Source organism: Sturnira hondurensis, unplaced genomic scaffold (assembly GCF_014824575.4).
Source record: "Sturnira hondurensis isolate 20B ecotype Veracruz unplaced genomic scaffold, ASM1482457v3 Scaffold0011378, whole genome shotgun sequence".
NCBI classification, from domain to species: Eukaryota; Metazoa; Chordata; class Mammalia; order Chiroptera; family Phyllostomidae; genus Sturnira; species Sturnira hondurensis.
The window spans coordinates 6,675,083-6,700,830 of record NW_028084009.1 but is presented as its reverse complement, the minus strand read 5'-3'; the positions used below and the strand labels follow the sequence as shown (position 1 = coordinate 6,700,830).

General features: G+C 57.0%; 2 protein-coding genes and 1 long non-coding RNA gene across 4 annotated transcripts in view; 1 reads left to right on the top strand and 2 right to left on the bottom strand.

Annotated features, from left to right (window-relative positions):
* The window catches only part of LOC118996540 (neuroendocrine secretory protein 55-like), a 48,095-nt gene that overhangs the window by 2,829 nt on the left and 19,518 nt on the right, over positions 1-25,748 (bottom strand). The window lies entirely within an intron of this gene.
* The window catches only part of LOC118996538 (guanine nucleotide-binding protein G(s) subunit alpha-like), a 44,902-nt gene that overhangs the window by 14,168 nt on the left and 4,986 nt on the right, over positions 1-25,748 (bottom strand). The window lies entirely within an intron of this gene.
* On the top strand, positions 3,657-5,153 carry LOC118996542 (uncharacterized). Its single transcript, XR_005068511.1, has 2 exons — positions 3,657-4,243; positions 4,658-5,153. It is a non-coding gene; the product is annotated as an uncharacterized LOC118996542 (long non-coding RNA).

The window sequence follows — 25,748 nt, the reverse complement described above, 5'->3', positions numbered from 1 at the left end:
CATACTGTAAAAATGACGTGTCATTTGGCTTCACTGGGCACTCAGCGTACTAACTCCATTTTTTTTTTTTTGGTCTTATTTTATTTGATTCTCCTTCCTTTCCTTCCACCGCCGGCCCGGCCCGGGACACGTCTGCTCCGCGCGCACAGTCTGTCCAGCCGAAACGCACCAAGTCGCGCCCAGCGGCCGCGCGCGCCCTGCTCCCCACCCCCCACTCCGGCGCCACGACTTGCCCGCGCCCCTCCCCCTTGCTGCACCACCTTTACCACTCCGATCCCTTCCGAGGGGCTGATGTCACCCGTCCCCCACTCCTCGGCCACTTCCCCCGCCAAAGTCTCCCCTTGGCGAGGCCCCCTAAGCCACCGCGGCGCCCCCCCGCGTTACCCCCTCCGCCCTGGCCCCTCTTTCTTTCCCTCTCCGAACAAATCACACACCCCACGGAGGCGGGTCCCCCTCCCTCTGCCCGCCACCCCATTTCCTGTCCCCGAAACCCTCTTTTTGTCGCAGTCTCCGGAGCCCGGTGGGGCTCCCCTTCCCCCTCCCCAACAAGCTCCCAAGACCCTGGCGTCGTGTAGGCCTCGCGGAAAAAGAGAGCAAGAAAAAGAGCGAGGGAGGCGGGCGAAAAAGAGAAAGAGAGGGGGAGAGCGCCAGCCGGGGAAGGGGACCCCGCGCCCCCGTCGCCGCGGCCCCCCACCCCCTTTTGAGCCCCTGCCCAGCCGAATCTGCGCCCCAGGGTCCCCCTTCCGGCCTCGCCCCCCAGAAACAGAGCCCGAGAGCGGGCAGCGGGCTCGGGAGCGCGCGCCCGGGGCGGGGGGCGGGCTCGGCGCGCGCGGCCTANGCGGCGGGCGCGGGCGGCCTCACGCGGGCCGGGAGGGCCGGGGCAGCGCCGGGCGGGCGGGCCGGGCGCGGGCTCGGCTCCTCGGGGAGGAGCGCGGGGCGGACTGCGGGCCGCACGGGGCGGGAGGTGGCGGTAGGACGAGGGAGCGCGCTGCCCGCCCCTTGAGCCGGAGCCGAAGGGGCTGATGGCCGCACGGGGCCGAGGCAGACCGGAGCAGGAGCTGCGGGCGCTGCTGCCGCGCTGCCGCCGCCGCCGCTCTTATTGCCTCGGCCCGGGCCCGCCGCCCCTACCCAAAAGGGCCCCGGCGGGGGGAGGAGGAGGCGGCGGCGGCGAGGGGGGTGGAAGGAGGAGGAGGAGGGATGAGGAGCGGCCGCGGCGGCGGGGAGGGCGGGAGCTGGCGGAGGGAGGCGCCCCCCGGGTGCCCGGGAAGGGGGGTCCCTCCGCCCGCGCCCGGCCCGGAACGGGACAGGGACAGGCCGGGGCGCCGCCCCCTCGCCCCCCTGGCTCGGGCCCCAGCCCGGCCAGCTGCGGGGGGGGAGGGGGCGGCTCCGAGCCAGGGACGACCCCTCGCGCGACGCCAACGCTCCACCCCCCGGGCCGCGTCGCCCAGCGGCCCCCGAGGCCGCCGCCCCCCTCCCGCGGGCGCCACCGAGGGGCCGGGGTGGGCGGAAGGGGAGGGAGCGCGAGCCCGAGCCCGGACTTCGGAAAATTTTCGAAGAGAAGAGCGAGTCACAGAGAGAGCCAGAGAGCAGGGAGTGTGGAAAAAGCGAGGCAAGCACGAACCAAAGGACAGAGCAACCGAAAAGGAAAATGTGTCCACACACATACACGAACACTGAATAAAACTCCACACTGCACATGGATGGTGGGGTCTGGTGGCGGGGGTGGGGGGCAAGGGGGTCGCGCTAGATGAGCCTCTCATCGCGCCCCCGGCGCCGGGCCCCCTGGCCCGAACCGAAGGCCCCTGTGGCCCCGGAGCGCCCACGGCCTCTTCGCCTGGTGCGGCCGCCCCAGTAAGAGAAGAAAGCGCAGCCCAGGAACAGGCGGCAGCAGCAGGTCGCCCCGAACACGAAGCCGCAGCCACGGCCCTGCTCCGTGGGCTTCTGTAGCAGGAAGTTGAGCACCCAAGAGGGGCTGCGCACGGAGAACACCAGGAACACCACGAGGGGCAGGTGGGCGCTCAGCGCGCCAGCCTTCCGTGGCCCAGGCCGCCACACGACGCCCCCCACGCGGGGCGCGATGTAATAGGCGTCGTCCTCGTCGCCCGAGTCCGATTCCCACGCGGCCCAGGCCCTACTCGTGCCCCCGACGCCTGCGCCCTCGCCGTCCCCGGCGGCGGCCTCCTCGGCGCCCTCGGCGCCGTCGCCGGCGCCCTCGGGGCCGCGGGCCGCCTCCTGGGCTTCGGACCCTTTCTTCTTCTTCTTCTGCATCTTCTCTAACTTCTTCCTCTCCTTCTCCTTCTTCTTCTCCTCCTTCCGCCTCTGCTCCAGCAGCTTCTTCTCGAGCTTTCTCTGCTCCTTCTCGGTCAGGAACTTCTCGTGGGGTGCCCCGCGCGGCAGGTTCTTGGGGTTCTTCGTGGTCTTCTGGGGGTCCCCACTCTTCAGCGGCGCGGGTGGCTCTCTTGGCTCGGCCAGCGCTGCAGCCGCCGCCGCAGCTTCGGCAGCCACTTCGGCTGCCGCTGCCGCTGCCTTCTTCTCGCTGTCCAGCGCCCTGGCTTTGATCTTCATGGCCATCTTCAGCATGGTTGCTCGACCACCTCGGGGTGCCCGGCTCCCGCCTGGCCCGGGCGCCCTGCTTGCCCCTGGCCTCGGCCTTGCCGAACCCCGTGCGCCCCGTGTCGGGGGTCTCCGCTGCGATGCCCGAAGCGCTGTGCCGGGGCCGCAGAGCGCGGCTGCCCGGCTTTGGGCTGCTGGGAGAGCTGCCTAAGAGTTTGCGCCAAAAAGGATGAGCAAACGAAAAAGGGGTGAGAACACACTAAAAAGCACCCAACAACAGCGAAAAACCAAAAAGCACCAAGAAATGTCAAACAACTCAAAAAAGAAAAGTGCAGAGGCGCGATGGCACGAGTTTTCTGTTACCCTCAGGCGCTCCTTGGCTTGGCTCTTGGGCACGCCAATGGAGAGGAGAAAAGAGAAAAGAGAGAATTGGGGGGTGCCCGGGAGGCACGGGGCAGGGCGGCAGCGCCGGAGCGCCCCTGCCCTGTCCCGGTCCCGGTCCCGGTCCTGGTGGCTCTTGCCCGCGCCGGGCCGCTCGCACTTTGCGGGAAGCCACGGGGCACCCGGACTTACATGTGAGTGAGGTGCACTCACACGCAAGGCAGTGCTGCCAGCCGCCCGCCGCCGCCCCACGCCGGGACAGGGGTTCGTTCCAGCCGCGGTGCCGCAGCCCCAAGCCAGAGAGCCGGCAAGCCAGCGAGCTCCGCGTGGGGCCAGCCACCTGACGCAGCCCGCTCCGCGGTGCCGACGCGACTGAGTGTCCCAGCTGAAGACCAGCGCTCCTAACCAGCCCGATGACGCCCCAGCCTCTTCAGAGGACGGACCCACAGCGGCGGCCCCTATAAAGCGAAGGGGAAGCCGAAAATCCGGCCCGCCAAGGACGCGCCCAAATGGGCCGCCGCGCCACCCGGGGGTGCGGGCCGGTGTGGGGACGTCGCGGAAGTGGGCAGGGAGCACAGGGGGCACAGCAGGGGAGGGCGAGGGGGCGCCCAAGTTGGTGGGCGCCGGACCCCGCCTCCCAGACCTGCCTCCCAATTTTCGGTGAGTGGTGTAGCCCTGGGCGGCGTGCAAAGTGTGCGACGGCGGCGCTCACCCCTGCGGCGCGCCTCCTCACCTCCGGCTCCCGGGCAGCGCACGCGGGCCGGGCCCACCCCGCCCTCCCGGCGGCGCGCGCCCGCGGAGGTGGGTGTCGCGGAACCTAACTACTCGCGAGGCCCAGACAGAGTTTCAGATCTGAGGAGAAGTGCTACGTGAGCGCAAAGCTAGCCCTGCTGGGAAGACGCAGACAGTAGGCAGCGCGCGGCGACGCGCGAGGCGAGCGGTGCTGCTGAAGCTGCGGAGTCAGGGCCCCCGGCGTCTTCCCAGGCGGGAGAGGTGGTGGACCAGGCCGTCCCGCTTCTCCAAGGCCCGGCCTGGGCGCCGCGGGCGAGCTCTGGAACAGAGGGAAAAGGAGTTTATTGGACAAGAATTGGTTTGCAGGTTGTTTAAAAACTCTCAGCCATCCGCGCCCCGCTCTTGTCCCGACACCGGCATGGGGAGGAGCCCTGAGCTAAGAGGAGCTTTCAGCTGCTGGGCCGCTGCGCACTTTTCCCGAGACCCTAGTTGAATCACTCGCGGCCACTCCGGTGTCTGCTTAGGGACAGTGCACTCGTTCGATCGGTGTTTGGTCCGCGGGCCGCCTTGTGCCCGGGTGAACTGGGGCCCCAGGTGAGCAGGCCGAGACCTGGTGACTGTTCCTGTTGCCCCGCAGGCCTACCTGCCGATAAACTCAGACAAAGTAACGGTGAACTCTCCCATCTCGAAACTTTTTTGACTTCTAAACAGTCAGTAAACTTTTGAATGTTTGGGGCTGGGGGCGCGGGGGGAAGAAGGGAAGCTGAACACACTGTAAGTGGAACCCCCTGATCATTCCTAGGGGCCTGGGGTGAGTGGGATGCGCCCAGAGGCCTGAGAGCAAATTGCCGTGACCAGCTTCAGGTTTTCTTCGGAAATAGGAAGATTTCTGAACAGCTTTGCACCCTCGGATGCAAAGATTTCCACACCCGAGGGTGCAGAAAAGGCGCGCTGCGAGGATCTCACATACTGTTGTTTCGGGCTCCTTCAGGTGCACCCCTACACTTTGTGCAAGGCCTCGTTCTTTCTGGAACTGAAGGGACGACAGGGAACAATCCAAAATCCCCAAAGACCACTCGAGATTGCGGCCAGGAAGCCGGACCTGCAGCGGCTGCCCTGCCCCCGGCAGCCTCCAGCTGTCCCAGCTGGCTGCAGAGCCGCGCTTGCAGCCTGCCTGCCTGCCTGCCTGCCTGCGTCCAAACCGGAGTGGGGCCTCTCTCCCCTTCAAATGCAGGTCTCACTCTTTGCAAAAAGAAGCCCAAAGGCAGGACCGTCCTAGGTGATTAGGTGATGCTTTGCACATAAACAGCAGAGGAAAGTCTTTCAGAGGAAAGACTGAGCCAAGACCCCCAAATGCGCTGGGACACGGAACCACAGTAGGACAAGGGTGACGTGACGCACAGCCATCCATCAACTAGCAAACTATTTGAAGACAAGGTCTAAGTTTTATCTGCTTACATGTTAAATAAAACCTCAGTTGAATTTCATTCATTGATTGTCGTTTTAAAAATGGTGGGGACTTCTAAGGAGGGGGAAGAGATGAGAAATTTTTGTTCGGCTCCCTTTGTTCAAAAGCATCTTTCTTCCTGCTGCTCCCGCTGTTCGTGTCAAAGCGCGAACACATTGTATTTAAGAGGAAGAAGGTAGACAGTAACCAACGCAGCCTTGAGATCGCGGGACACATTGCTACAATGTAATCAACAACCTCCGCTTGCAAATCCCTGAGCTGGGTTACCAGCTCCCCTTTTGGAGAAGTATCTGTCACACCATAACTTTGGAGGGAGTGACTCTGTCCCGTGTCACATACTGGCACGTATTCCAGGCAAAGCACAGTCAGGAGGGGGCTATTGTCCTAGAAACACATGTAGCAAGACTAGGCTTTAGTCATCTCACAGGCCTGCTTTAGGCCTGTGACCTAGCAGGCCATCCTCGAAAAAAGATTTTTTTAATGTAGGTTCCCCCTATGTTTTACAATGACCAACCACGGACGGACAAATAAAGCATTTCCCCCACAAAGAAGTGACAGCAGGTGGAATCGAGGGTTGACGGGTAAGCAAGTGATGCTGAGAGCCCGAGGACACCACGGGGCCCCCCGCGGTCAGGTCGGCTTTCTGTTTTCACCCCCCACAAAGGGAGAGATGAGATTGTACTTAATTGGCGTGGTGAGCTGGCACCAGCTACAGCTTTCAGTCTTGTGTTTGACCTACCCAGGCTTTAAAAGTTTTCATTTTTTAAGTCTTTCCAGTGTGAAGGCTGCCAAGTGTGACCTTTTCCTAGGAATTAGTCATTTATTTCACTAGGTCATTACCATTTTAACTACCTGGTTTATGCTTTAAGAGTAGAACAATGCATTAGCATAATTCTTGGACCAGTCCAGGCTGGAGACTCTTGCCATGGAAGGGGCCTCTCATTTGGCTCGGGGGGAAGATGAAAGCGGTGGAGACTCCAGGCTCCAGAGAGGGGCAGAGGGCCCGGATGTCCTGGGTGTGGAATGCCCCGGGGAGGACACAGGTCCCTGGCTCAGGTGACTTGCTTTGTGCCAGAGCCAGCAAGTTGGGATACTAACGCACCCTAACCTAAAACACGAGGTCACCGACTGATACAGCCTGGTCAGACAGATGGCGTCGCACTTGGCAGAGAGGGACAACCTAGCCATAATCCTTTCCAGCACCTCGCAATTGACAATGAGGGCTGAGTTCAAGGGCAGGGGTGGGAGTGCTGTGGTCTCGTAAGCCTCGCATTCATGGGTGGACTTGTTCCTCGGCTCCTTTGCGTCTCCCTGTGAGCAACAGAGTGTGCCTCGTCTGCTTACAGGCGCACCGGCCTCGCCGTGGCTCAGGGTCTTGAAACTATTATTATCCTCAATGATGCAATTCAGTTTTTGGCTAAGAGGGCTCCTGGACTTGCACTGGTTGGGAGGTTTGTAAGAGCCCAGAGAAAATGCAATTATAACAGTATTTTAACAGCACAGGAAACAGTGAGAAGGTTTCCACGAAGCAGAAACCTTGGCTGTGAGGTTTCAATAGTCTGCAGTGCGTTCACTGGGCTTTTTGTCTTTAAAGCACTTTCTGCACTTTTTTTCATTCCATTAGAGTGGTCGTGAGTGTGGTTTGCACCTGAATGTGACTTGAAACCTGTGCTGTGTAGGGGCCCAGAGTCAGGACTGGAAACCCTGCTTTCCTGGGCCCAGCTAAGCCTCGGACCACCAGGTACTTCAGACCCCAAGGTGGTGGCTCACCAGGCTCCGCCCTCCCTGTCCCTGTCCCGTTCACCAGCCAGCAGCAACAAGCATGGACACCCTCGACCTGCATCCAAGCCAAAGATGACATTCAAGGCAGCAACCCTTCCGTGTTGGAAGACTTGAAACCGAGGAATTCACGACATGGCCACCGGCCACGTGCAATTTCCCGCCCTGCTGGTCTGGCTCCGTGAATGGAGCGTGGCCTGCGAACCATGGCTCCTGGCCAGGGCACAAGCCTGGGCTGGGGGCCTGCTCCCCGGTTGGGGGCGTGCGTGCGAGACATGACTGATTGATGTTTCTCGCCCTCTCTCTCACCCTCCCTTCCCCTCTCTAAAAGTAAATAAATAAAAAACCCCAGAAATCTCCTTATTTAATATCCATCAACTAATTCTAAAAGAACTTTTAGTGCACTTCAGAAGCACTCCGGCCCCCAGGGCGCCGGCCCACCTGCCTGGTGATGTCCGGCCTGATGTCTCCAGCTGGAGGCTCTGGGGTGCCACCCAGGCAGCTGCTCATGCAGAGCTCACGACGCCTCTCCTGACCCTGGAAGGTGGACTCTTCTCTAAGAGGAGGTTCCCTGTCCTTGGTGCCTTCCTCACAACCCGCCACCCCCCCCCCACACCCCTAGAGCCAGGGCACAGTGGGTGGGGTTCAGGTGAACCAAGCCGCCCTCTATCTTAAAAGGTGGCAACAATTTGAAAGGCACTGAGCGCGTCATTCTGTTCCTTTACAACTGAAACCTAAGTACTGGGATGCCCACATACGGTGGGGCCTGGGGTGAAGATTCCAGATGGACAATTTGGATGAGGGGCATAGTGACATCAGCCACAGACCAATGGACTCACTTACTAGAGATCTTAATTGGGGGGAAGAAAAAAAAGATGAGAAAGTGTCACCCACAGCTGGAAAGTCAATTTTCCTAAGCGAAAATAGCTTCAGTTCCTCTAGGGGTAAATTTTTATCACGAGGGTGAAGGTGACAGGGAAACCTGTTGCTTAAAACACACAGCTTGGCCTTGAGGACAGAGAACGCACAGTGAGGGGTAGGGACGGCCTGCTAATTTCTGTTCTGATGTTCAAGGTGCCTTACTGAGGGAGCACATTGTCACCTAACACCTTACTAAACAAGCCACAAGAGCAGAAAACCAGAAGGCGAGTTGGCGCGACTGCCCGAGGACCACAGGCCTACACGGTCTTCTGCTGCAAAGAGTCCTGAGCATCACGCTCAAGTGGGCGATACACCTCCTCTCCTTAAGGGCTCCTTTGTGCTTACACGCCACGGATGAGAGAAGGCCAAACGCAGATGGTACTTCCTGGGTCTTTGCTTTGTCTACCTACCAACCAAAGTGGCTGATCCTTTTCAAACAGCCTGGTGACTGGTCACCAGCCTCCGTCTGGGACAACAGAGAAGGTGATGGGGCAGTGACACCCCCATCACCAGGTTTATCACCCTGTTGATAAACCCTGAATCAAGCAATTAATTAAGCAATTAAGGCGACAATTAGTCACACGTGTAATCCATCTAGAAATGCAGATACCTTTCCATCTCTGCCTGTTTGCCTGCCGGCCTCTACGCTGAAACAGGGAAACCTGTTGGGGCTGGAGCCCTGCCCACCGCCCTGGGTTGTGTTTTGGGAGATGGCCTTGGGCACCAAGGCCAGGGCTCCCGGGGGAGGAGGGCCACCACCTCCTTTGCAGGGGCCTACACTCAGGCCCCATCCGTCCTCCCAACAGGGTTTCCATTTGGTCAAAACACAGTGTTTGCTGGGGAGCCCAAAGGCTGCCCCACCCAGCAGTTCCCTCCCTGGCCAGTCAGGAGCCCACGACACCAGCAGAGCCCACAGGGCACGGTGGCTTTCTAAGGTCTTTGCCGACCCCAGGTAGTTAGGAGGAGAAAATCATTCAACCCCAGAATCAAGCACTTGGCACCAGTCTGGGGGTTGATGGAGGAGATGTTTTCACGAGCTTCAGATGTCAGCCGAGGGCCCTGCAGCCCATCGGTGGCTCGGAACCGCCCGGGGCTGGGAAAGCTGCCCCTGCCTGCCTTCTTGAACATTCCTGCCTCCGGGTCCTTTTAGTCTCTACTACCTTCTCAGATTACGGCTCCTTTTGTGCTAATTACACCGAAAAAAATGGAAAGAATGTCGCTGACTTTACAAAGAACGCAAAGCAGGCTTGCTTTAAATCCTAAATATAGCCAACTTCTTTCAGAAGGCAGACGACTCGCCTTTCAAATTCATTGCAGATGGCCAACTCACTCACTGAGGCCCAGGTGAGAGAAGGACTCTGCTCTTGGGAGGGCAAGTGAAAAACAGTGTGTTGCTTTTGGGGGCCCCTTGCATAAAACAATGATTAGGGTGGATTCCTCTTCCCTTCAGCACGTAACCGTAAATCAAGAGTTGCCAGAAAACAGACCAACAAGAAGACCCGGCAACAACAAGAGACTTGCCAGGGGTGGCGGGCTCGCTCACGACGCACAAACACAGGGCAGAAACAAAAGCTGGCCAGCAGGGGCCATCAGCACCTGGAACTGGCAGGGCCGGTGCACAGCGGAAGCCTGGCCTCTGGCCCCAAAGGCCGTGGCCGTGGCCCAAAGAGGGGATGCAGCCATCCGCTAGGAGAGCGGTGGTCTTTCAAAATGAAGAAATGGCAGAAGTGTGCTGCCCACCTCGAACCCAGACAGTCGGGAAGGGTCCCCCGCCACCTTAACCCCAAGGGTTCACAGGTGAACAGGAGCAGGGCGGAAGGACCCACTTTTCTAAGGAACACGAAATGCTAAATTGCCACCCTGGAATAATGCTGCAGCTGTGACCCTGAGGGCTGAGTTCTGGACGCCTGCTCGTGTGGCAGGTGTGCCCCATGCCTGCCCAGCCTGGCTGAGCGTGTAAGGCCTAACTCTGGCTTCCCCAGCAATCAACTGGTGGGGACCGTGAAACCAGCCAGAGGGGCCTTTTGCTGCAGACACAGAGGACCTGATCACGTCTGCTCATCCGTCCAGAGCCCGGCCACGGGGACTGGGACGTGGAGGGAGGCCTGCAGCCCTGGTGGGGGGGGGGGCAGCGGGGGAGGGGACACAGAGCTGCGACAGCTGATGGGGACCAGGCCCTTCTTCTAGGTTTTGAAGCAAACAGGTCTCGCCTGTAATTGACTTTTGCAGGATTCTAGCAATCAAAGCAAGTCTGGGGTTCCAGGAACTGTATCGCCGAAATTGGCGTTATTAGAGGGAGTGACACAAAGCTAGACAGGCAGTGTGCCCCTTACACACTAATTACACCTGCCCTCCCCGCACCCCCGCAGTGCAGTGACCTAACTCCAAGGACGAAAGGCCCTAGGAAACCAGCCCTTCACAAAAACAAGACGTGAACACCTGAGGATGAGGCCACCGGGCGAAGGTCGAGCTGAGTCCCTGGGTCCGCCCAATCAGCTGATGTTTGAGGAGCCTGGGGGCAGCAAAGGAAGGGGCACCCCGCTGAGACTGACGTCAATGTGAGGGTCGGGGGTCGAGTCTGAAGGACTAAGGCCAGCCTGAGCATGGGGCCCACAGCAGGTCATGGCCTCAGAGGGCCGGAAGGAGGATGGGCTGTGTTTGGCGGAGCCAAAGATGGGTCCTCCAAGCAGCTCCCTTGGTCTGTACCGGCCACCGCAAAAGCCCTGGGTCCCTGTCTCCTGGCAAGCCAGTGACAGATGGCTGATAGATACAGAACCAGTCCCAGGGGCTATCAGCGCCCCTGCTTGGGAGATGGCTCCAGTGAGATGATGGCTGAGGTACCAACCTACAGAAAACACTGCTCGGTTTTTGCTTCCTTACTCTGGAAAGACCATCTCCACCTCCTGAGTTCCAGGACTCCCTAAATCATTGGCCTCCCTGGAGCTGCTTCAAGCAGCCTGGCTGTTCCAGAACCTTCAGAGGAAATGGATCTACAACTTAGTTGGGATCCAAAGATGCCTCGTCTATGCCTTGGGGGTCCCCCGAGCCGGGGCAACTTACAGTCATACTTGCCTTACAGGCAACTTACATTTATTCACGGGCAACTTAAAAGTGAGTTTCTGAGATGGTTTTCTGTTAATGAAATCAGTGATGATTCCAAATACATCATTTCCCTGTGCGGCCCCAAGTAAGTTGAATGCAAAATGTAGAAAAAAACACCCCAACAAATGGTTGACTTGTACAGTCCCCGAGGACACCTGATGTTTCGAAAGAGGATGCCTTCCTGTATCATTTACCCCACACGTGTTAAAATGTGTTGACTCAACGTGCTTTCCTCCACCGGGCCTAACTGCACCTCTGGGAGACTTAGCGGGGTGCGGAAGGCGGAGGGGGGCTTTGTAAGACAGGGGGGAGGAGGGGCAGAATGACCAGACGAAGGAAAAGAACAAAAACCGAGTTTCCAAACTGAGTGCCGAGGGCAGAAGGGGTTTTGAGCGGAAGACACGTGTGCGATTTCCGAAATGTGCGAAGCAGCCTCAGCGAATCCGCGGATGGGAGGGGCCGAGGGGAGAAGCTACTAGCGGCGCGCAAGACACCAGGAGTGGAGCGGAAGAGAGCCTCTCTAACTCACAGTAACTCAGCCCTGGGTCCTCCTTCCTCCCCAAACCTGACAGCTCTGTGACAGGACCCAGCTGCTGCCCTTTTCCTTCTAAAAAGGTGATGCCGGTTCATCTAGCAAAACCCCATGATTACAACTCTGAGGTCTGCTTAACGGGGTCACTAACAAACCTAAGTTGTCCATTTCTGACCTTCCTTTTCCTAAAGACTGTGCCTCCTGGAAAGGCCCCTGTGAGCTGCCCCGGATGTCACCGGTAGGCTCTGGGCTTCTAGAAGCATCTGCTCCACGGGCCACCCAAGCCGCCCTGCACGGAGCCTCAAAGCAAATGGGTCAGGGCCTGAGAAAGGGGGTTTGCCATCGGTGAGCAGAGCTGCCTCTGGGACCGCCCCCAAGCCAAAGGAGCCCACGGAGGCCCAGGCTGCTCCCAGGGAGCTGGGTGGGGCGGAAGTCGCCGCACTGGGCCCGACCTGGGGGTCGTTGCAGAGCAGGCTCAGGGAGATGGGGGTGCAAATGGAACAAGGGTGGAGGCAGGGACACCCAGAGCCCCGGTGCTGGAATTGGATTTTTAAGGGCTATTAAAAATGCACCTCATGCAGCCTTTGGGCTTCCCAGAGCTCTTCATTAAAATCCAAGTGTCCCTAAAGGGCAGCCCTAAGCCTTTGCGGGCTGATGGGATTAACTGACCTGAACACAGCCACCTGCAGGGAGGGAAGGAAGCCTGGGCCCAGACCCCCGCTCCCAAACCTGCCATCTCAACACCCAGGAGGCGCAGGCCTGGCCCCTCTCTCCCGGGCCCTCTGGGGCCAGTGCCAGCGGAGGCGGTGCCCCTGCCTGCAGAGTCCACCCGGGACACAAGCCCCCGGCGGGCTGACTTTCCCAAGAGTGGGCTTCCCCCTGGCCGTCTCAGCGGTCAAAGCGTTAAAAGGCTACAAACAAGGAGCAGCCAAGACTGATGATCCTGTCAGCGTGATTGTTACTCATGGGACCAAACCGGTCCCCGTCGCCTGGGGGTTCCGGCAGGTTGGCGCCTCCCTCCTCTGGTATGCAAAGAACCCCTCCGCCGACCTGTCTGGGTGCACACGCTTTCAAACACACACGAGGTCACGTAGCAGGTGCTGGGCTGGACAGGAGGCCCGAGGATAAGACACGCAGCCCAAGGGTACTCAGCAGATAACTTGAAAGTGTTAGTGAGAGAAAGGTTGTAGATTAAACTCAGAAATTGTAAGTGAGTCTCTTCCCACCATGACTGGGGGGCGATGGCACTACTTGAACCTCTCTGTTTGTGTGAGGGGCCGGGAAGAAGAGGCCCAAAGCTCTAGGACACAAGGTGGAGGATGGAAGCGAAGATGAACCCCTCCCAGGGTATTTCCACCTCTGGCTTGGCACTACCTACTGTTCCTGATCCCAGTCTCTCTCTGAGCACAAACCCACCCACAGAAGACTGTAAGGCCTGGGAACTTCCAGTCCCACAAGATCCTGAAAGGATGTTCGGCTGCAGGGTCCCCCTGCCTCCAACTGGGGGGCCTGGGCTTCCATCAGCCCCACCACACCTCCTTGTGTAAGTTTCAGCCCCACACGACACGGAACTCTGCTCACGTGGCCGCTAGTGCTGCTGGTGGCCCCGTGTGGACCTTCCTGGGCGTTCCGAGGTGGAATGGCCCAGCTGACGGCCATGTGGTGTAAGCATGGTCAGGTCTGCCGGGGTCACTGTGGACCCCGTTCCCGTCTCAGCAGTGCCCCTTGCGCCCCGGTCCCTCAGTCTGCATAGGGCTGCAGCCTGAGGGTTTGTGCCGACAGTGAGACTGGCACTGTATCCCGGACACTCAGTGAATGAGCAAATGAAAGAATGAATGAAGAGGCCCCAAGAAGGCGCCCTCACTGCACACAAGGAGGCGTCCGGAGCGGCCTGGGCATCACACGGTGACCACAGGCTGAGAGGCGCTGCCAGAGGCAAGCGGGAGCAAGGCTGTTTGGAGTCCGCTTTACCTGGGACGGGAAACGCCCGGTCAGTAAGGAAACTGGGTGTGCGGCTCCGGCCCAAGGTGCGCCCCAGCACGCTTGCTCACGCGGGACCCCAGCTCCCTACACGGTAAACCTCAGGGGTGCAGCCCCCTGCGGGACAACTGTGTGCACTGGGGAGCGTGGTTCTTCTCAACCAGGCATGGCATTTTCGGTGGTATTCCCATTCAACACTTCCCGCACCTTTCTTTCTTCCGAAGAGCAGCCATGACACACCCTCCCTCACCAACATACATGCTGCCTCAATGCCATCGAAGGCCTGTTTTGTGAACCCGCGTGGGGCGAGGCCCTTTTCTCCACCATGAGAACAGTAACTGCCCCCACCTGCACACTCCAGGGCCCCTAATCGGCCACTGTGCTCAGTCTCAAAGCGACGCAAATTCAGCTCCAATCAATTAGTAACACATCTGCAGCTCTGGGCGCCTGGGAAAGTCGGCTTGTCCCGGAGGAGGGGGCTAGCCCCAGAGGACGCCTGTGCCTCTCTGGGCCGTATTGTCTTTGGGTTTTTTGGAAAAGGCAAATGCGTGGGAGAGGGGGCCCTACCGCGACGAATTAGGACAAGACTCAGATTTTATTTTTTTACTGCAGCTAATGGATCAACAGGACGCAGAGGCAGCTGACGGAGCACTGTCCCCACCAAAGCCAGGAAATGAAGGTCAACCGGTGTGTTATTCCCCTTCTTTCCAGCCGGGGAGATTTGCATCTGGGTGCGAGGTTCACTGTGCACCGCCCGCCCGCCTGGCTCAGAGCAATCCGTGCTGTCCCAGAATCTCTCCCCCACATCCCCCCTCCCTTCCTCACTGACTAGAATGGACTCCCCTCTCTAATGAACATACCCAGGAGAATAAAACTTGTTTTTCTAAAGTGGGGGGGAAGGAAGAAAGGAAGGGAGAGAGGAAGGAAGAGGGGGGAAGAAGAAAAGAAAAACAATGCCTGCGTACTGGGGCTGGCCAGGGCCAGATTCCCGAGGCCACCAACCTGCACCCCAAAGGTTTCCCCTGTGCCAGAGACCACACAGAACTACAGGGTGTTTGCTTGTAAGTTTAGGGTTTGCTGTGTTCTGTTTCGAGTAATTAGTGAATCCAATAACTCACGAAGATTGGATTTTTTTTTTTAAGGGCAAAGGTCCACTGCGTGCCTGCCTGACTTCTTAAAACTAACCTGCTAAGCAGGACAAGACATGTGAAGACACTTGGGAAATCAAGTTGTGCAAGAAGGGGGCTTATTGCTCATCCAGATGACAAACAAAAATGGGACGACTGACTTAGAAACAGGACAGGAGTGCAGGAGGAGCTGTGCGGACAGGGCCAGGGTCAGAGCTCAGCAAACAGTGGTGCAGGGAGGCAGGGGCTCTTCTCCAGCAAACGCACCAGCCTCCCTGTGCCTGTCGCACTCAGTGGACTCCAGAACCTACATGGCACCCAGTAGGGCAGCGGGATGGGGACAGACATGACTGACACTCTGGGCCTGCAGGCCCCCTCCAGGTCAAGCCCGGCTGGGCCGCAGCTGTGCTGGCAAGTCTGCCCTGCACCGGCAGCCTGGCAGCCTGCCGGCCTCCGCCCAGGGCAGGGCCGCTCCCAGGGCTTGCAACTGGATGCTCCCTCCCAGACTAGAAGTTCCCAGTGGGCAGGAACCCCATCTGTGGGTAGAGCTAAATTTAGCGAGCACAGCTCTTTCTTTCTCTCTTCTTTTCTTTTTCCTTTCCTTCTTTCTCTCCCTCCCTTTCTCTCTTTCAAAAAATTTAATTTCGGCTCTGTATTTAGGTCTTAAGAGATAAACGCACATTTTTTGCTACCTTTCTCTCTCTCTCTCCAGTGAAGACCTGGCTCAGGGAGGCAGGTTTTTAACTTCGTAGTAGTTCACAAGGATGCTGGGATTTCAAAGGCCTAGAGAAGACAAAGCTAAAGGAAGGAATTCAGATGCTTGCCTGCCTTCTGTGAGAGGGCCTCGTGAGAGGGCTGAGTGAGCCACCAACCCTGAGATGGGGAATGGGGGCAAACCTTGAAGCAAACCTGTGTGTGTGTGGGGGGGGGGGTGCTAAACACAAAACCGTTTGCACGCCATGCTTAATAGCCATCTTACCTGGGTAAAGAAGAAGAGATGGGGGGGTGGGTCAAGTCATGGCAGGCCAGGGCTGGGGTAGGGGATGGATTCCCTGTACAGCACAGTGGCATTTAACAGTAAGTACCACCTCTACAAGAAAAGGAGAAGGGGGCCAGGAAAGAGTGTGTGGCTCAGGGGCTCAAGCAAAAGGGGGCTCTCTGGCCCCACGTGAGAGAACCCGAGTTCTGAGGGGTGTGATCCCCTCTAAAGAAAAGGGGTGTGTATGTTGGGGGTGGTCCTGGCAAAGAAGCCCACCGGAAGACCAGATCAAAGCCTTCTGCTCCCCACATAGTGCAGAACAGCAGGACGCACGGTAGAGCTAACCCCCCACAGGCCCGGGACAGGATGAAACCCTAACCTAAAATGCAAGATACCCACCCCTGCCCCAAGTGGGGCTTTTTCCTTCAGGGGCTTTCTAAATTCCATCTAGAGAATTCTTTCCTGTGAGTGGCTCGGCTCTCTGCTGACACCTGGTGGGAAGAAGGGCTCTCCTGGCCCAGAGAAGGTGTTGGGAGACAGAGGTGGCCCACCTGCCCTGCTTCCCCAGGAGCCCCGACATCCCTGGGGTCAGGGGAGACGGCCCTCCCCCAGCGTTGGGGGGGGGGTGCTGTGTTACCTGACCTTGGCCAAGGTTCATGGCTCCAAATTGGGCAGTTGAAAAGGAAGGGGAGCAAGAGAGACTTCAAAGATGCCCCAGAAGATTGTGATCTTAAGAAAGTTGGAATAAAGGTCAAGTTAAAGAAGAGAATTTCAGTAGCAGCATTGCAGGAAGCTTTTGCCCAAAGTTGATGTTTTATTTGGTTTCTCTGACTTTTCTACTATCAAAGAGAAGAGAGAGCGTGTCTGAGAACAGAGCCTGGGGGCAGGTATGGTGGGCGGGCACCATTGCCAGTACAGGACCTGGAGGGCCCTTCTCAAATAGGTGAGGTCGCGACTCTAAAGTTGTGCAGAGGGGGAGGGGAAGAAACGGCGAGGGTGCCCATTCTTTCCGGGACCGAGGAACTTGGCCCAGCCATCAGGTCCGATTTCCCCTCCACTGGAAACCTGCCTAAAGATGGCAGCCTGAAGGGCAAGGTTGGGCCTGAGAGGAAAGGTGGGGGTCCCGTTCTTAGTTCTTAGCCGGGAAGACCCTTCACGAGAGCGATGCTGAGGTTTGCAGCACGGAGGAGCAGAGAGATGCTGAGAAGGGAAAGCGAACACCAGTCCTGAATGTCAGAGACCCCAACAATCCCAATGATGCCCTCGGGAATGAAAGACCAGTGAGGGTTCACAGTCATCCAGTGCCATCCAGTGCCGTCTCTGTAAAATGGCATTGCCCGCCACCCCCAGGCTGCTCCCTCAGCTCCCTGCAGCTTCCCATACCGTCTCAAACGCCAGCTCCTCCAGGAAGGCTCCCTGGGTTTCCCTGCCCACCTCTGAATCTTTCCCAGCTCTCAGATGGGATGGAAAAGAATGCACGCCTCAGTCTATTCCTGCAAAGATCTCCCCAGAGAGCCCACAAATTCTAATTATTTACCAAAGGACAAAAGACCGGCCAACCACGTCCTGCGTGACCGACGGTCTCTGAATGGGGGCTGCAAACCGGAGCAGGGGGCCAGCACTCCTGTCCTAGTTCGCCTTTTCACGAGAGAGTTAAAGGCGTTCTGGGGTGGGAAGGCCCTCACCCTCATTCCTCAGGTGAGGACAACCTGCCCAAAGTCTCCTGGCTGGTTCCCAGCAGAACTGGGGCACAAGGGCTGGGGTGTGGAGCCCACCGACCCCATGCTGTCCCATCCAGGCTACTTTACAGCCACGGAAGCGACAGGATTTGCCTGCAGAGATCAACCGATCCGCTGAAAACCCTTTACGAGGGTCCCTGGGCCCAGGGAGGGGGGGCTGTGTCTCCGGAGAGGATTAGGGGAGGGGGCGCCGGGCTGAGCCTGGGCAGCCCGCCCTGCTGAACAGCCAGGCTCTCATCAGTGAAAGGCGAGCGCCACCTGCCAGCCAGCTGTGAGCATCCCCTGCTTCATTTTATAGTTTCACTTCCAGCTCCAACTGGGAGGTGTTCTCGCCTCGTTCCCTAGAAAAGAGGGGCATTTCCTGCTCAGACCCTCCCCCCAAAGAAGCGCCTTATTTTAAAAAAAAAGTCTCGAGAGAGGGGAAAATGGGAAAACAAGAAAGAAGTTGGGGAGTTTCCTAGGAAGCCAGCTTCTGCCACCCCGGCCTGGACCTGCGTGCACCTCTGGGGAAGACACCGGCCCTGACAGAGGGTCTTCCTCCGGGACCCCTCTTCCTGGCACGATGCCAGCGGGCCTCCCAATTCTGAGCCTGTCTTAATACCTAAAGTCATAACCCACTTATGGGGAATCCAAGTTTTAGGTCCCCCACCCCCAAAATGAGAGCAGTCTCTGCCACCTGTAACCTCAGTCTCAGGAGGAGACACCTGGATGTGTCCCAGCCCACCGCACGCCAGTCTCTGTCTAGGATCCCCTTTCTCAAGCCTGCTCACCTGGGGTCGTCACCTCTGTAGCACGAAGCCGAACGCAAACCCAAGACACGTGAATCCCTCCATGGACCATGGCAGACTCATCCCAATGGGGAGCCCTGTCCACCGGTTTAAGAACCTGTTGGCCTTTTCGGGATGGATGTCACCTGGCAAATGCATGGACTCAACCACGGTCCCAGGAATGACGAGCCTCTTACAGCCAGGGCTCTCTCGCCACTACCCCAGGGCCCTCGGAAAGGCGGGGCTCCCGAACCCTGCCCCCCATGTGGGCAACGTGGGAAGACAGCAAGGAAAACCACTGTAAGCTCGCCTGCACCAAATGGCCCTGAGGTGTGGGGATTTCCTAAGACTGTTCCAGAAGGACTGGGCCCCAGCAGGAGAATTCCCAAAGACGCCCACGTGAGAAGGGGAACCCGTTTTCAAGTGTCCATCTTAAACCCTGCCCTGCCTCGGTGTGGGACACAAAAGGGATCCAACGTGTAGCTCTTTTTGCAGCTAAATATGAAGAAATGAGTCACACAAGTGTTTAATGATGAATAGCTATTACTTTTCTGACAATCCAACTTTTAAAAAATCCCCCGTATGTTTTGCATTTGTTTGGGGGACTGGCCCGGAGCCTTCCAGGCATTTCCCTGGGAGAATGTTGTACTTGGTCACCGGCAAACTGCCGGCATCGAAATTCAGAAATCCTGCCGCAGGCAATTTTGAGGATTCTGCAATAAGGAAGTATGAGTTGGGGGAAACTGTTTAGCTGACCTTGGAACATTAACAGGTATTTTTAATTTTACACGTCCAATATAGAGCTTACCAAACTACGAGTCAGTGTCTCCCGCTCGCCCTGAAGGCAGCCTGATTGTAAAAGCAAACATGTTTGAATTCATGATACATGTCCAGGGAGCGGTGGTTGGCTCCCTCTAATTTTGTGATTAACTTACAGAAATCCTAAATTCTCCAAGAAAAAAAAAACTTCATTAAAAAAAATCAAATCTTTGATGAATCTGTTACATCTGAAAGCTCTCCTGAGAGACCAGATGGGGACAAAATCGCAAGGTTTGGGGTTAAAAATGTAATGAAGAAGCAGCCGAGTCCTCTCCCATCGTGGCTGGGAGGGAGGGAGAGAGGCTGGGCGGGGCCCGCTGGATGTCGGGCCGCAAGCGAATCAGCCTCCAGCACTGTCGAGGTCCTTGGCACCGCTGCGGTGTCCGCCCTGCCCTGGGGGTGGGGTGGCAGCCATCCAGCCGAAGACCAAGTGCAAGACTCTCAATTAGGAAATGTGCTTGGATCGCTCCTCCCACGGGCAGAACTGTGTGCTTTCTGAAAGACCCCGTTTTGCCTTTTGCAGTCACCCACAGGCATCCTGCCCACGGCCCCTTCCCACCCTGCCCTAGGAGGCAACTCCAACGAGTTGTCACTAAAGGGCGGTGGCTCACCTCCATGCAGCGGGTTGGTTCCCTAAGGGCCTGGGGCTGCGGCGACCTGTGGTGGTCACACCTGTGTGTGCGCTGGTCATACTGCATGTGCACATGGTGAGGTAAATTGCATATGTGTTTGTGTGTGTTCACACCATGTGTGTAGTAGTATGTTGACACTCCCAGGGGTGTGCGGGGGGTCACACAGTGGGCGTTTGTGGTGTGTTGGAGTTCCTGGGTGTGTGGGGGTGGTCACACCATATGTGTATGTTGTGGGGTAGCTTTCCTGTGTGTGTGGTCACGCCATGTGTGTATGTAGTGTGTTGGTGTTCCTGAGTATGTGTGGGGGTCATACAATGTGTATATGTAGTATGTTGGTGTTTCTGTGTGTGTATGTGGTGAGGTAGCTTTCTTGTGCGTGTGTGTGATCACACCGTGTGTCTATGTAGTGTGTTAGCTTTCTTGCATGAGTGCAAGTCACACCATGTGTGTATGTGGTGTGTTGGTGTTCCCGGGTGTGTGTGGTGGTCACGCCGTGTGTGTATGTGGTGTACTAGGGTTCACATGTGCATGTGGTGGTCACACCATGTGTGTATGTGGTGTGTTGGGGTTCTCATGTGTGTGTGGTGGTCACACCGTGTGTGTATGTGGTGTGTTGGGGTTCACATGTGCATGTGGTGGTCACACCATGTGTGTATGTGGTGTGTTGGGGTTCTCATGTGTGTGTGGTGGTCACACCGTGTGTGTATGTGGTGTGTTGGGGTTCTCGTGTGTGTGTGGTGGTCACACCATGTGTGTGTGGTGTGTTGGGGTCCCCGTGTGCGGGTGGTGGTCACACCGTGTGTGTATGTGGTGTGTTGGGGTTCTCATGTGTGTGTGGTGGTCACACCGTGTGTGTATGTGGTGTGTTGGGGTTCTCGTGTGTGTGTGGTGGTCACACCGTGTGTGTGTGGTGTGTTGGGGTCCCCGTGTGCGGGTGGTGGTCACACCGTGTGTATGTGGTGTGTTGGGGTTCCTGTGTGTGTGTGGTGGTCACACCGTGTGTATGTGGTGTGTTGGGGTTCCTGTGTGTGTGTGATGGTCACACCGTGTGTGTATGTGGTGAATTGATGTTCCCGTGTGTGTGGTGGTCACACCGTGTATGTCGTGAATCGGCATTCCCATGTGTGGGGTGGTCACGCTGTGTATGTGGTGTGTTGGCATTCCCGTGTGTGGGGTGGTCACACCATGTGTTTATGTTGTGGGGTAGCTTTCCTGTGTGTGTGGTGGTCACACTGTGTGTATATGTAGTATGTTGGTGTTCCCGTGTGTATATATGGTGAGGTAGCTTTCTTGTGCGTGTGTGTATGATCACACAGTGTGTCTATGTAGTGTGTTAGCTTTCCTGCATGAGTACAGGTCACACCATGTATTTACATGGTGAGCTGGTGTTCCCGGGTGTATGTGGTGGTCACACTGTGTGTATATGTGTTATGCTGGGGTTCCAGTGTGTGTGTGGTGGTCACACCGTGGGTGTTTGTCATGAATTGGTGTTTCCATGTGTGTGTGGTGGTCACGCCGTGTGTGTATGTGGTGTGCTGGAGTTCTCACGTTTGTGGTGGTCATGTTGTGTGTGTATGTAGTACATTGGGGTTCCAATGTGTGTGGGGTGGTCACACCACGTGTGTATGTGATGTGTTAGGGTTCTCCTGTGTGGGTGGTCAAGCCGTGTGTGTATGTGGTGTGTTGGGGTTCCCATTTGTGTATGGTGGTCACAAAGTGTGTGTATGGGGTGAATTAGTATTTCTGTGTGCGTGTGGTAGTCATAAAATGTGTATCTGTTGTGAATTGGCATTCCCGTGTGTGCGGTGGTCACACTGTGTGTGTATGTAGTGTGTTGGTGTTCCTGAGTATGTGTGGGGGTCACACTATGTGTATGTGTATGTGTGAGGTAGCTTTCTTGTACATGTGTGTGTGATCACACCATGTATCTATGTAGTGAGTTCGCTTTCCTGCATGAGTGCAGGTCACACCATGTGTGTACGTAGTGAGTTGGTGTTGCCGGGTGTGTGTGGTGGTCACATGTGTGTATGTGGCATGTTGGCTTTCCCATGTGCATGTGATGGTCACTGCATGTGTGTATGTGGTGTGTTGGCATTCTTGTGTGTGTGGTAGTCTTGCCATGTGTGTATGCAGTGAGTTGACCTTCCCCTGTGTGTGTGGTGGTCACGCCGTGTGTTTTTGGTGAAATGGTGTTTTCGTGTGTGTGTGTGGTGGTCATAAAATGTGTGTATGTCATGAATTGGGCATTTCCGCGTGTGTGGTGGTCACCCTGTGTGTGTATGTGGTGTGTTGGGGTTTCCATGTATGTGTGGTGGTCCCGCTGTGTGTGTGTGGTGTATTGGTGTTCCCATGTGTGTGTGGTGGTCACACCGTGTGTATATGTGGTGTGTTGGTGTTCCCATGTGTGTGGTGGTCACCCCAGGTGTGTATGTGGTGTGTTGGCATTCTTGTGTGTGTGGTGGTCATGCCGTGTGTATATGTGGTAAAATGGTGTTTCCTTGTGTGTGTGGTGGTCATGCCGTGTGTATATGTGGTAAAATGGTGTTTCCTTGTGTGTGTGGTGGTCATGCCGTGTGTATATGTGGTGAAATAGTGTTTCCGTGTGTGTGTGTTGGTGATAAAATGTGTGTATGTCATGAATTGGCATTCCCGTGTGTGTCGTGGTCACCCCGTGTGTGTATGTGGTCTGTTGGGGTTTCCATGTATGTGTGGTGGTCACGCCATGTGTGTATGTGGTGTGTTGACCTTTCCCTGTGTGTGTGGTGGTCATGCCGTGTGTGTATGTGGTGAAATAGTGTTTCCATGTGTGTGTGTTGGTGATAAAATGTGTGTATGTCATGAATTGGCATTCCCGTGTGTGTCGTGGTCACCCCGTGTGTGTATGTGGTCTGTTGGGGTTTCCATGTATGTGTGGTGGTCACGCCATGTGTGTATGTGGTGTGTTGACCTTCCCCTGTGTGTATGGTGGTCACACGGCACGTGCAGGGGTGTGGTGGGCCTCGTGTGAGTGTGTGGAGGTCGGTGATCCCCCTTGTGCCCTACACTTCTCAGCACAGCCCCCGGACAAACGTCCGTGCACGAATGCGGAGGCCACGTTGTTAGACAGAGCCCCCGAAACGCTCCGAAGCCCCAGCATGCGGTGGCAGGGAGAACTCCCAGCTTCAAACAAAAGGCCGGGCTGACTAACGCTTCGGGGCCTGTGCAACCGGGTTCGCCCTGGAGCACGGGGGCCGAGCCCGGTCCTCCGCCAGGCCTCCCTCCCTGGCCTGCTCTCCGACTCCCCGTCTCTCCCACCGGGATGGCCCACCTTCCTCTGCCCCTCACTCCTACCAGGAGGGGACACCTTTCTCCCCCGTCACTCCTACTAGGATGTGCCTTACGCTGCCTCACCATCTAGTGGCCACCTGTAAATCAGTCACTGGGACCACTTCTGGCCCTTGTACAGCCCGTCATTAACAAAGCCACCTGTGAGGGGGCAGTGGGCTGAGGACCCCGGGGTGACGTGTACGATGTTCTGAAGGAGCTCACTGAGAATCTCGTAGGCCTGACAACACAGGGCGGCTCTGAGGGATTAAGATGGACACTTTCTAAGATTTCAGAAGCCCATGAAGGCCGCAAAACCCAAGGTGCTGACGACAAATAAAGCTGACTTTTTGTTAAAGAGGACCCCAGGGGGTTGTGCCAAAGATGAGAAAATGGCATCCATGTAAAAGGCTGTGCTCACGTGGCCAGGTCATTTCAGTACCTATATGCTTTCCAAGTCATTCTGTCTCTTCTCAACAGCTTCTTTTTTCACGTGGACCCACCAGCTGCTTTCACAGCTGAAGAAACCAAGGCCCAGGCCTGTGGTCCCCGAGGCCAGCAAGGTGCTGCACAGGCCCAGGGGACAGGCTGGCCCCTCGTTCCTGGCCCCACACCACACTCCCTTAACACCACGTGGCAACGCCTGGCTGTAGTTTTGTGCATGACCCTAAGCCTTATTCTTTTCAGAAATCCCCCCGGCCGCAAACTCACCTGAACACAGGTGCCCTGTACAAAAAGAAACTGTTATGGTCACATGCACACATCAGCAATCAGGTTGATGAAGGCAGAATCGTTCAAATAGGACCGAGGAGAGAGGTCATGTGGCCTTTTGAATGAGGGGAGGAGCAAGAGCTGGACCAGTCAACAGAGGCTCAGGCTGCCCGAGGTCACGGGCCCTTCTAAGAGCCCACACTGGGCAGGACACGGCGCCGATGGGACCTGGGTTGGCTGCCGCGATCCCTAGAGAGCGGCCCGCCTCCGTCCCATTATCAACTCATTAAAGAAGTTTAAGGTACTGACCGACCCACACACAGGGTGTGTGTGACAATGTCGTCGGAAACACTGACTGACTCATCGTGCATTCGGGATCAGGTGACAATGGGCGCTTTTTTACCTCTCTCCTCGCCCCAGACTGAATCATTAAGAAACATTTAGTGAGAGCTCATGTTCAAGTTCTGTGGGCAGAACTCCGCGAGTCAAAACGCTCATGAACTCTCCTGGGTTTCACAAATGACTCTGCAGTGCAGTTCGGGGTTTCTGCTCTAAGTGAGTACAACGGAGCCACACTCCCTTAACTGTCACCCTCTGTCGCAGATCAGTTACCTGACATCCCTCCCTCACAACAGGAGTGGCTGCGTGAAGCCGCGCCAACCCTCCCACTGGGAGGTGCGCGCCCCCCTCTGTGCCCTGCTGCCGTGGGAGACCAGGGCAGCCTGTGTCTGCTGGGCAGGTGAGGATGAGCCGCCCCGAAAACCCCACACACTGCGTTTTTGCGTCGTTCCCTACCTCGTTCTTGGGGGTCTCGTCTTCCACTCCCAGGGGCTGGCCGGCTTCGTTCTTCATCCAGCTGTTGGGAAGAAAACTAAAGACAAACTATTTTTTTATGCATGTGTGATAACCACACAACAATCTGCGTTCAGGTCACTGGGCTCAACCCCAGGACTGAGCTGATTCATAGACAGGGTCTAATAAAGAAGTGGTGGGGGGCCGGGGGGCGGGTGACACTTTTTCAGGACAAGTCAGAAAGGTTCCCCCATCCTCTCCCCAGCACATCACTCCAGCAATCATCAATTTGGCAAGGTGTCCGCTGTCTACTGCTTGGTCGGCCTTTGCCGACAGAGTGTACAGGGAGTGAACTCCGAAAGTGAGAGGCAGGACGAGCTCTGGTCCTGGGCTTTTGGAGCCTGTGAGTCGGGGGACGCCAGGAAACAAAAAACAAAGCCAAAAACCTCACTGGGAGCAAAGAAGTGGAAAAGAAGACATTTCTAAAAGCAAGGCTGCCCGTTGTGTGGGGCTGGGGACACCACTGAGGGGAACTGGACTCTTAGTCTCCACCTTCTCTTCCGAGGACTTCAGGAAACCGGGCGTGTCCTCCGGGGACCCCCCAACACCACACCCCGGCCGGCCGGCTGTAGCCAGGGCTTCTCCCTCGTCTCCCTCACTTCCCTGAAGCCCCTGACGCCTTCAGGCCCCCCCACTTCTCTCTCCCTCCCCCAAAACCAGATGTCTGTCTGCCTGGGGCGACCGCAGGCCATACTAAGACTCTGGTGGGACAAGGACCCTGTTGACCTCATTCAGTGAAGTCTGATGAGGTGGCTGTCAGCAGGGACTGAGTCTCCGAGTGCCTATTCGTAGGGGCCACCAGGACCAAACAGGGTTCAGCAGACTGACCGAAGCTTTGGTGATGGTGGGGACCCTGTCCTTCGTTTGGGCCCTTGCTGCTCCTCCACACAGATCTGATTTTGGAACGGACGGCTGGCATGGCAGCTTCGTGTTCCACTGGGAGCCTGGGAGGCACACGGTGGGTTCGGGACGAACGCCACTTTGCCCCAGGTGAAAGGGACCAAGGAGCCTTAGAGACCCGTGGTCATCGGCCTCCTGGAAATTACACTGCGCAGACGCCCAGGAGGAGCCAGTTCGGCTGGGCTCAGGGGGCAACGTGCTTCCTCTGGGTGGGGATCGACTCGAAAAAGAAGAGGCGTGCCCGGGCGTGGGGAATTTTAGGTCTAGTCAATTAGGTTAGCTTCCTAAAATACATTTATTGTTTTGCTTAGCACCAACTGTCCTGCATAAAAATCAAAGGTGATTTCTCAGAGAATGCGCTGACCCTCTCACCAAGCAGGAGTGAGCCCCGACTAAGAGGAAGAAATTCTTTTAAAAAAGTCCCTATGAAGGATACCGGGCAGCAGTTATTTTAATAAGCTCATTAGATCC